This window comes from Canis lupus, chromosome 5 (assembly GCF_003254725.2).
Source record: "Canis lupus dingo isolate Sandy chromosome 5, ASM325472v2, whole genome shotgun sequence".
Classification (NCBI taxonomy): domain Eukaryota; kingdom Metazoa; phylum Chordata; class Mammalia; order Carnivora; family Canidae; genus Canis; species Canis lupus.
The window spans coordinates 51088926-51098305 of NC_064247.1; positions in this window are offsets into that span (position 1 = coordinate 51088926).

Consider the following 9380-nt stretch of genomic DNA (forward strand, 5'->3'; position numbering starts at 1 on the left):
GTAATTCCTCAGCCTCACCGCTGGGACATCCTCTCTGGTAGGCCACAGTCTTAACAGTCCCAGTAGTCACTAAAACCCAGATATAAGAGGGGTAACTTAAATCTACATCCCACCCTCAGAGCCCACTTCAATGTTGGCTCAGAATCAGAGCAGGGCTAAGTCTGTGGCTGGAAGCATTAGTGGCCTCATGAGGAGATGCTACAGAAGAAAGAGCTAGAGTTAACAATAGTGTGACCAGCCTATACAACTCCAAATCTTCAGGTAGAACAATGAATAACTGCTTGTATCAATTATGGTTCTTGGGTTGCAAGCAACAGAAACAGACTCCAATTAACTTAAGTAAGAGACGTTTCCTGAAAGGATATGGGATATCACCAACAAAATTGAAAAGAATAGCTGAAGAGTCAGACTTCTGTCCAGAGTCTGGGGCAGCTCAAGGACTTTGTTTGAAACCCATGCCTCTGTTGGAAAGAATGGTTCCCGATTATATTTCTGTGCTTTTTCTTTCTCTACTCAAGGACATATTCCTGAGAGAAAGGGAGGCTATAGTTCTGGCCTGAGTTACATTTCTGCTCCTTCTCAACTAAAGTCCACAATTAATAGTTTCTATCAAATCTACAAGTAATAGGGTCTGGTAGTTCCCCAAAGCAAAATTCGGGTGTGACTACTAGAATGGAGAATGAATGCTGGGTAGGCAAATACACAGATGTCTACCTCCCCACTCTGGGTAATTATCCTATTCCCAAGCCTATGGCTTTAGGAGCATTTCATGAAGATGCATAAGAATGTGTCCTCCGGGAAACATTTTCAGTTGCAGAGAGCAAGACCATGGCTGAGTTATAATAATAATTATATATAGTTTATATAATAAAATGGATGCTCATGTTGGGAATTTGGAGTGGTATTAAAGGAAATAACAATTGACGAGTGATTTAAAATCTGAAAAATACAGGATTTTATTTTTGTATTACTTGGATTTTTTGAAGTCTGGTATAGATTTTTGTAATTATAACTTTATGGATTTTTAAAATTAATAATGTGTTCACATGGTTCATGCACCTTCCTCCATCCTGCCACCTAGAGCATGGATGCCTTCACCTTGAAACTTGGAGGCTGCCCTTTTGGATCATGAGGACGAAAACACAGGAAAGGCAGGATAGTGTGCAGAAGAAACCTAGATTCTGATGACTTTATGGAAAAGAGACATTATGTTAGCCCTGCTCTGTGTTGCCTTATATTTTTATGTATTAGAAAAAAAAAAAAAAGACCCCACCTGTTAAAGCCACCCCTGTTTGAGGTTTTTCTGTTATAATCAAGCCTAATCCCAATTGCTTCTCTGAAGTTACACCACCAGTAAGTGACAGAGCACTGATTCTAACTCGATTCCGGAGTCTAGACTAGGTGAGGCAAGAGAAGCATGGAAGGTACAAAATTTAAGAAGGCACTCACTCTCAGGGTAATTCAAGTGCTGACCATGCACTTGTAGGACTCTAAGAGTAGGTGCCTCCTATAATTTTGCACCTTGGGTGCTTCTCTTGCCTTACCCTGCTCAGCTTCATCAGCTCCCAGAGCCTGTGCTTTCTGACATCACACTCATAGGACAGGGCCTAAGATCGAATCAACCTGTCGATATACCATGACCATGTGAAAGCAACTGGTCTTACTCTGAGATTTAAGAAATACCTTCTTTGATATTAACTATGAGATGCAAGATTTTAAAACTTTCTTACATCTCCATTCCATAGCCCCCTGCTATTACAAGAGCTAGCTTTTCTCATTAGCTGGCACGGGAGTGAAAAGCCCTTCTGAAATACCTCGCCCTCCCATCCGCTTTCCAAGCAGGCAGCCTTGTTTATATATCACTTCTCCTGGATGAATCATTTGTAGCAAGAGTACAGCTCCACTTGTCCATGAGAAACTGTTCAAAACAATCCTTTCTATTCTGCAAAAAACCTCAGGAATAACAATAGATATTCAAAATAAGACTGCTACTTGTCAGCCTCTCAAAGTCAGGGAACAAATAAAAGTAACTGTGTGCCATCGAAAATCATTTTGAAAGAAAAAACAAAACCTCCTCGTGACTGCTTATTTTTTTGAGCTCCCACTCTCCACCTTCTTTATATTCTGCTTCCTGCAGAAGCCTTTCCAGTTCCTTTTGCTTCTGGTTTCAAGGCATTATTTTCATATGATGCTTCCTGAAGTCCATGCAGAGTCAATGTGGGGGGAAGGGGAGGAGAGGGCTGGTATAGGGGCCAGAGTTCAATTGCCATTGGCATTTTAGGAATTAGATCCCTTGAATCAGGGGATCCCTGGGTGGTTCAGCGGTTTAGCGCCTGCCTTTGGCCCAGGGTGTGATCCTTGAGTCCCAGGATCGAGTCCCACATTGGGCTCCTGGCATGGAGCCTGCTTCTCCCTCTGCCTCTCTCTCTCTCTCATGAATAAATAAATAAATCTTTTTAAAAAAGAACCCCTAAATCAAGGTTAGAGGGAAATGTAGTCATATCTCAATAAGGTATATATTTAATATGCTGAATTTATGTAGTACTACAGAAAGATTTCCAAAGAAATCCATTTTCTGTAGATCTCTGCCAAACTCTCAGGAACAGAGAAAAGGTAGGCAAAGAAACAGGGGCTGGAGAAGCTAATAGAAGAGGAAAGTGGGGTCTGGATCATAGCTTGTGAAGACACTGTTCCAGAGTCTTAACATTAATTCACAAAGCCTTGCCTCCCTTCAAAGAGAGTGCTTTTATCTCCATTTTACAGGTAGAAACAATAAGTTCAGAGAGATTAAGTAACTTGTCCAAGATCACACAACAAAACATTGCTAATAAGGACCCAAATCCAGGCTGACTAGACTCAATACGTATGCTCTTCCAAGCGTGCTTTGCTGCTTGCAAAAAGCTCGATCTATTTCTTATTAGAGGGAAGATCAAGAAGGGAAGGCAAGAAACTGAGGATCTAGTCCCAGCATGGGGATATGGGACAAAACATTCCATTTTCCCCTGGGATTCTGTGCTCTTACCGATGGAACAAGAAAGTAGAACTAGGTGATTCTTCAACTGCTTCTGCTTTCTGACAGTCTGGATTTCCACATCTACTCCCATCAAAGGCATCCAACAAAAGCATAAAATAACAGGAAGGGTGAGCCACAGGCAGGATCCCTCCCTGTGGGTCAGGAGTCCAGGAAAGGCCAGAGACAGCCACTGCAGGATAAATAAACTGAACTTGGTGTTCTTTGCACTCTCCCATTTTCTCATCAACCTTTCCAGTACCTGCCTCCATCAGTCAGGTACTCTGCTCCTGGCCTTGCCACCTCCAGCCCGCCTCAACTTGTAGCACCCCATCCAGGCTTGCCCGGATTCCTGCAGTGTTGAGTTAAAAGGCCTAATTGTTTTTGTTTTGTTTTGTTTTTTGTTTTGTTTTATTTTGTTTTATCCAGCCAACTGGATGGTTCCTTTTTGCACATTTTAAGAAGGTACTACTCAGACTTGGGTAGGCATGGTCCCGAATCAGGATGTATGGCTTGGCAAGCAGAAGTATGGACTGCCTTTCAGCTCCTGCCTTCCCCGCTCAGCCAGATGTCCTGTGCAATACACAACTGACACGACTGTATGTGGCAGCCCTGGGATGAGGCCAACTGTTGATTCATTTCAGTGAGTGGTACTTCATTCATCCAATTATGCATGGCGGAGAGGGACCTAGGCAATATCTTGACCCCTTTCTCACCTTCATTTCCCATGTTCTACTCACCATACTGTTGATTTAGCTTCTATTTACCTCTTAGATTTTCCAGTGCTCTCCATCACCACCACTGCCCTGATCAAAAGAGCATCTTTCTTCTGAACTACAGCACTAGCATTCTAACTGGCTTCCTTCCATCTACTCTGTCCTGTCTTGCGTTTATTCCTATTGTTGCAGCCAGAAGGTATGTGAACTCAATGAGTTTAGCACTGAGAGCTAGCAAATTGGAGGATATTTTCAAGATATAAATATGGCCATTCCTTTTCCTTGCTTGAACTTCTGAGTGGCTTCTCATGACTTGTTTGTTGTTGTTTTAAGGTTTTACTTATTTATTTGTGAGAGATGCAGAGAGAGGAAAAGACATAGGCAGAGGGAGAAGCAGGCTCCCCGCAGGGAGCCCAAAGCAAGACTCGATCCCAGGACCCCAGGATCACGACCTAAGCCAAAGGCAGATGCTCAACCACTGAGTCACCCAGACATCCCTTCTTATGACTTTTAAACTAAAGACAGAACTCTTGACCAGGCCTCCTGTACCATCAGTCACCTCCCTACACTTCCAGATTCACCTGACATTGTTTTCTTTTCAGGTCTCTTCTCCCCAGCTCTTCAGAAAAGTCTCCCATGAGCAAATTCTTCTTTCTAGCTAGGGCACTGATCCTCCTTCTTTGCCTGTTAACTCCTACTCACACTCTTAGTGTGTCAAGGGTCAAGCATTATACCTCAGCAAGGCCTCCCCTGGTCCCCCTGACTGATCAGCCTCCTGTATGCTATCCCTCAGAAGCAAGGGCCTTCTTCCCTTTGCGGCACTCGTCAGAGTTCCACATGTATTTGTAAGAGTGTCTGACACTATCTCTCTCTCCACCTGGCTTGTAAACTGCATCACACAGCGCCTAGGCTCATCGCTGTATAGTGTCGGGCACACAGTATCTACCTGATAAATATATGTTGGATGAATGCAGGCTTGTCTGGCTTGGAGAAACCAACACTTAGCTATGACCACTTCTGATAATCCCCCCAAGTCATCTACTAGTTTAACGTCCCCCAACTGAGGGTGTAAAAGAAAGAGGAAGAAAAAAAACACAGAAATTAACAATAGACAAACCATCCCTTCATAGGTAACCAACTCTGAAGGCATCTTCTATGAAGCATTGTAGTTAACTGGTTCCTGGCAATTATTTGTTGAATCAGTGAATAAAACCCAATCATTCAAGACCCAGATTGGATGCTATATCTGCTAGAAAGACTCAGAAATAATCTCTGTCCAGTACATGTCCAAAGCATTTCATCGTTCCCTCTTTGCTGATAGCTTATATCTTGTGTTAGAGTTATGTGGGTAGATGCCTCATCTCATAGAGCACATTGTAATTGTCTAATTGATTCCTGCTCTGATCTTCCATCCCCCAACATCTAGCACAATGTCTGCTGTATAGTGCTCAAATAAGGTTTGGCAAAGGAATGAAGGCACAAAGAAATGATAAATCATGCTTGCTTAGCTCTCTCTCAGGGGTACAAACTGTTAGTTTGAATGTATTTCTGATTTTCCCGATCCTACATTATCTTCAAAAAGGCTACAGGAAAGGACTACTTGGGATATCTTCAACTACTTTAAATTAATTAATTGTCCGTCATTTAGTAAGGCTCCCTTGTGGGAAGCCAGGTTTTTGTTTTCTCTCCTGGTCAAGCATTTTCCAGTCTACATGATCTCGACAGCTTTCTAATTCACATCAGAGACCTTCCAGTACCACATATGTGCCCCCAAGCACACCAGAGGTCAAAATCCAGTTTTGGTGATCTCAGTACCCACCGTATAATCATTTAGGCAAGTGCTCTCATGCTATTTAATTAAACTGCCAACATTTTCATTGAGTCCCTTGTTTGTACCAATGGAAAACAAGCATTAATACATAGAAAATCTATCCCTCTTATTAGTTTCTGATTAAAAGACAGTTTAGATATTGTGTCAGGACGGTGGGAGTATCAACTCTTATCTGACCATGAGCTACCATTAGGATTCATATATGTGTGCTGAAATATGCTTACGAGTTGCCAAGTTTTAGAGCAGAGAGAGATCTCGGAGGTTATTTGACCTAAATGCCCATTTTACAGATGATGAAACTTAAGTTCCAGAAGAGAAGAGACTGGCCAAGTGGGTCATGGAATTGAGATGCACACTCAGCTAAAGAAATCTTTTTTTTTTTTTTTTTTTTTTTTTTTTCAGCTAAAGAAATCTTGAGAGTTGAAGTACTTATTGTATCTCCTGGGATATGACAGGCTTTTAAAATATTTTATCACTCCTATCTAATAACACTTCAGAAAAGTTGCATTGTCCACATTTTGTAAGTGAGAAAACTGAGCTCAGAAAGTTGAAATAATTTGTTTCAGTGTCTCCTGTCTACCAAATCTTCCAGATAACAAAATTGGGGTTGAAACCCATATCCACCTGAATCTGAAGATGGAGCTTCTCCTACCACACCAGGGTGGTGAAGGTCACTGGAGCTTTGTGAAGAGCACATTGCTACTGAGTGATGGGTTTGAGACCAAAAGAATGCAAATTCCAGACTAGAGAATTCCAGAGCAGAGATGTCATTATGATCCTGGCCCCCATGCCTCCCACACAACCACCACTAGCATCCTGAGTAGTCAGACCAATACCTTCTCAAACTTTACAGTGCATACAAATCACCTGGAGATCTATTAAAAGTGCAAATTCTGGTTGAATAAGTCTTGAGTAGAGCCTGAGATTCTCTGGATTCTGAGATTCTGAGGTAATACAAATTCTCCTAGTTTGGGACTACATTTTCTGTAGCAAGGCTACTGAAGATGTAACTGGATCTTCAGCAGCCCTATCCCCAGACTGTCAAGAAGCAAAATTTATAGGGGTGAGGGAGGGCAGCTATGCTTGAATAGCTGGAGGAAGCAAAATATTGTATAGATATCATTTGATGAACATCTTACTATGTGCTGGCATAACACTAAGGACTTTATTGTACAATCATATTTAATCCTCCCTATAACCCTTCTAGTAGCTATTGGTGTCCACACTTTACAGATGAGGAAACAAACTCAGAGTTTAGGCAACTTCTCCAAATTCACATGGTTCTGTCTGATTCCAAAACTCATGCTCTTAACCACAATGCCAACTTCCTCCACAACAAGCATCTCCTTTACACTCAGCGATTCTGAATGGCACTTTCAAGGGGGAACGAGTCTTTGACTAACTGAGGGGGGCATCCCAAACTTAACACCAGAATGCTAGTGAATATCTTAGACCAGATGTTGATCAACTTGCTAGAGAAATGTACAAAGGATTCATTCACACCAAGACAGAAATAAGCATAAAAAGCTTAAGTGAAAAATTAGAAATAACTTACATGCTCCACAATAGAGGAATGGTTAAATAAAACATAGTATATTAAGCAATGGAAATACTAATTAAGCAATGAGAGTACCTATTTCAGTAATATATTTGCTAGGATAGCATAATATGTCTTGTGTTAGAAAAGACTGTGTGTGTGTGTGTGTGTGTGTGTGTGTGTGTGTAGGTATTCACTCATAGGAAAAGATTGGAATGAGGTGTTCCCAAGAAATTAATATGAGTAACCTTTTAGGTGGTATTATTATTCATTTTTTTCCTTTCATTTTCTTTTCTTTCCTTTCTATACCTATCTGTACTTCTTATTTTTCTATAACAAGGGTAAATCATTTGTACAATTAAAAAAGTAAATAAATATGCAAGTTAAGCTAAGGAAAAGTTTTTCCAAAAGGGGCAATGAATGTAGACATGCATTACCAGAGAGTAAAATACATTATAAAGCTGTAAATATGCAGTTGGGCGCCTGCCTTTGGCCCAGGGCACGATCCTGGAGACCCGGGATCGAATCCCACGTCGGGCTCCCGGTGCATGGAGCCTGCTTCTCCCTCTGCCTGTGTCTCTGCCTCTCTCTCTTTCTCTCTCTGTGACTATCATAAATAAATAAAAATTTAAAAAAAATAAAATAAAGCTGTAAATATTATAACAATTAGGGTTGGGAAATACTAGACTGACAAGTCAGTGGAAGAGAATAAAGTAAAATATAAGATTTGGATACCTAAATAATTTATTATCTCTCTTTACATGAGAAGGCTTTTCTAGAAATCATATAAAACTATTGTATGGCCCTCTAAAATGCTACATACGCAGCCAGTAGATCATTGACAAAGTAGGGGGAAATATTTCTAATATATATGACAAATAATCAGGACTAGTCTTCTTAATAGATAAAGGGTTCTTATAACTCAATAGAAAAATTGTCAGAAAACATAAACAACTATTCAAAAAAGGGGCAGGGGTTAACGGGCAAGAGAATGAATCCTAGCTTTGGTAACATTTAGAAAGGGGGCACTGTTTTTTTGCCACGGTCCATCCTGATCATCAGAGTTTTTATGTAACTCTCAAGGTAGAAATTCAAATCAAACTAGAACAGGAACAATCTCATGAGTCACATCTGACCACTGAGGTTCATCAGCAGCTTAGTGAGAGAGGGATCAGAAATGAATACCAGTAAACTAGCGTGCACAATTCACAGTTTGGGGAGGTTTTTTGGCATGCAATTAGGCTTAAGCTAACTGCAGAATGAAGCAAAGGAAAGGAAGTGACATGGCATCAAGAATGAAAAGGTGTAGCTAAAGGGGCTTAAATCCCAGCTCTTCCTCTGACTGTGTGTATCCTCAGGCACCTCACTAAATTTTCATTTCCTCATCTGTAAAATGGATTCAAGGAATCCTCTCCACAGTGGTTTTCTGTGGGAAAAATAAGATCTCCTTTGTAAAGCATGTAGCATCACTTAGTGAGTGCTCCATACATAGTAACTATTATGACATCCCCAGAATTATTGTTATCACCCATGTGAGGGCAGGAACAGGGACAGGAGCTGCGTCTCCCTCTCCTCACCCCAGTACTGAGCCTATAGAGCAGAGCCCTATAATGACTGGGTTGGGGAGGGCAGCACAGCACTGTGGCTGCATGGATAGAGTGTGGCTTTATCTCATATCCAGAGCCCTGTGCCAGGGTTGACTCCCACGGATGGGGAACCTCTCAGGACCTCTGATTCCTCATGCAGAGAGACCATTGGCGGTGCAAGCTGGAGAGATCAAACTAAAGGGGTAAGCCTTTGGGGACATACTCTCTGAGCTGTAAAGCTGTCAGCCTCAGCCCTGCCTTCTCTCGCTCTCGGATGTCAGTCCTTGAAGCAAGTCTATGCAGCAAAGTTTACCTCTAAGTCACTTCAGGAGCCTCATCATCCCATCCAGCAGGATTTAGAAGATGTTGCCAGACCAGGAATCTGCTAATTAGCCAGGATCAAGCAGTTCCTAGCCTCGTCCAGGACATTAAGATCCAGCTGATTGGAAAACTCTGGGAGACCCTAGAATATCCCCTTAATGGCCATCATTACCCAAACACATGCCACATAGCCCTCTTTCCTGCACCTGCACTGCCAACCAGACCATGACCTGACATCCCGGGACCGACCAATAGCCGACATTTATGGAAGGGTGTCTGTGTTCTGAGCCTAATGCTAAGTGTCTTACCTGCATTGTTTCAATGAATCCTCGCAGATCTAGGAGATAAGTATTCTCACATCTTACCTACGGATCAGGAA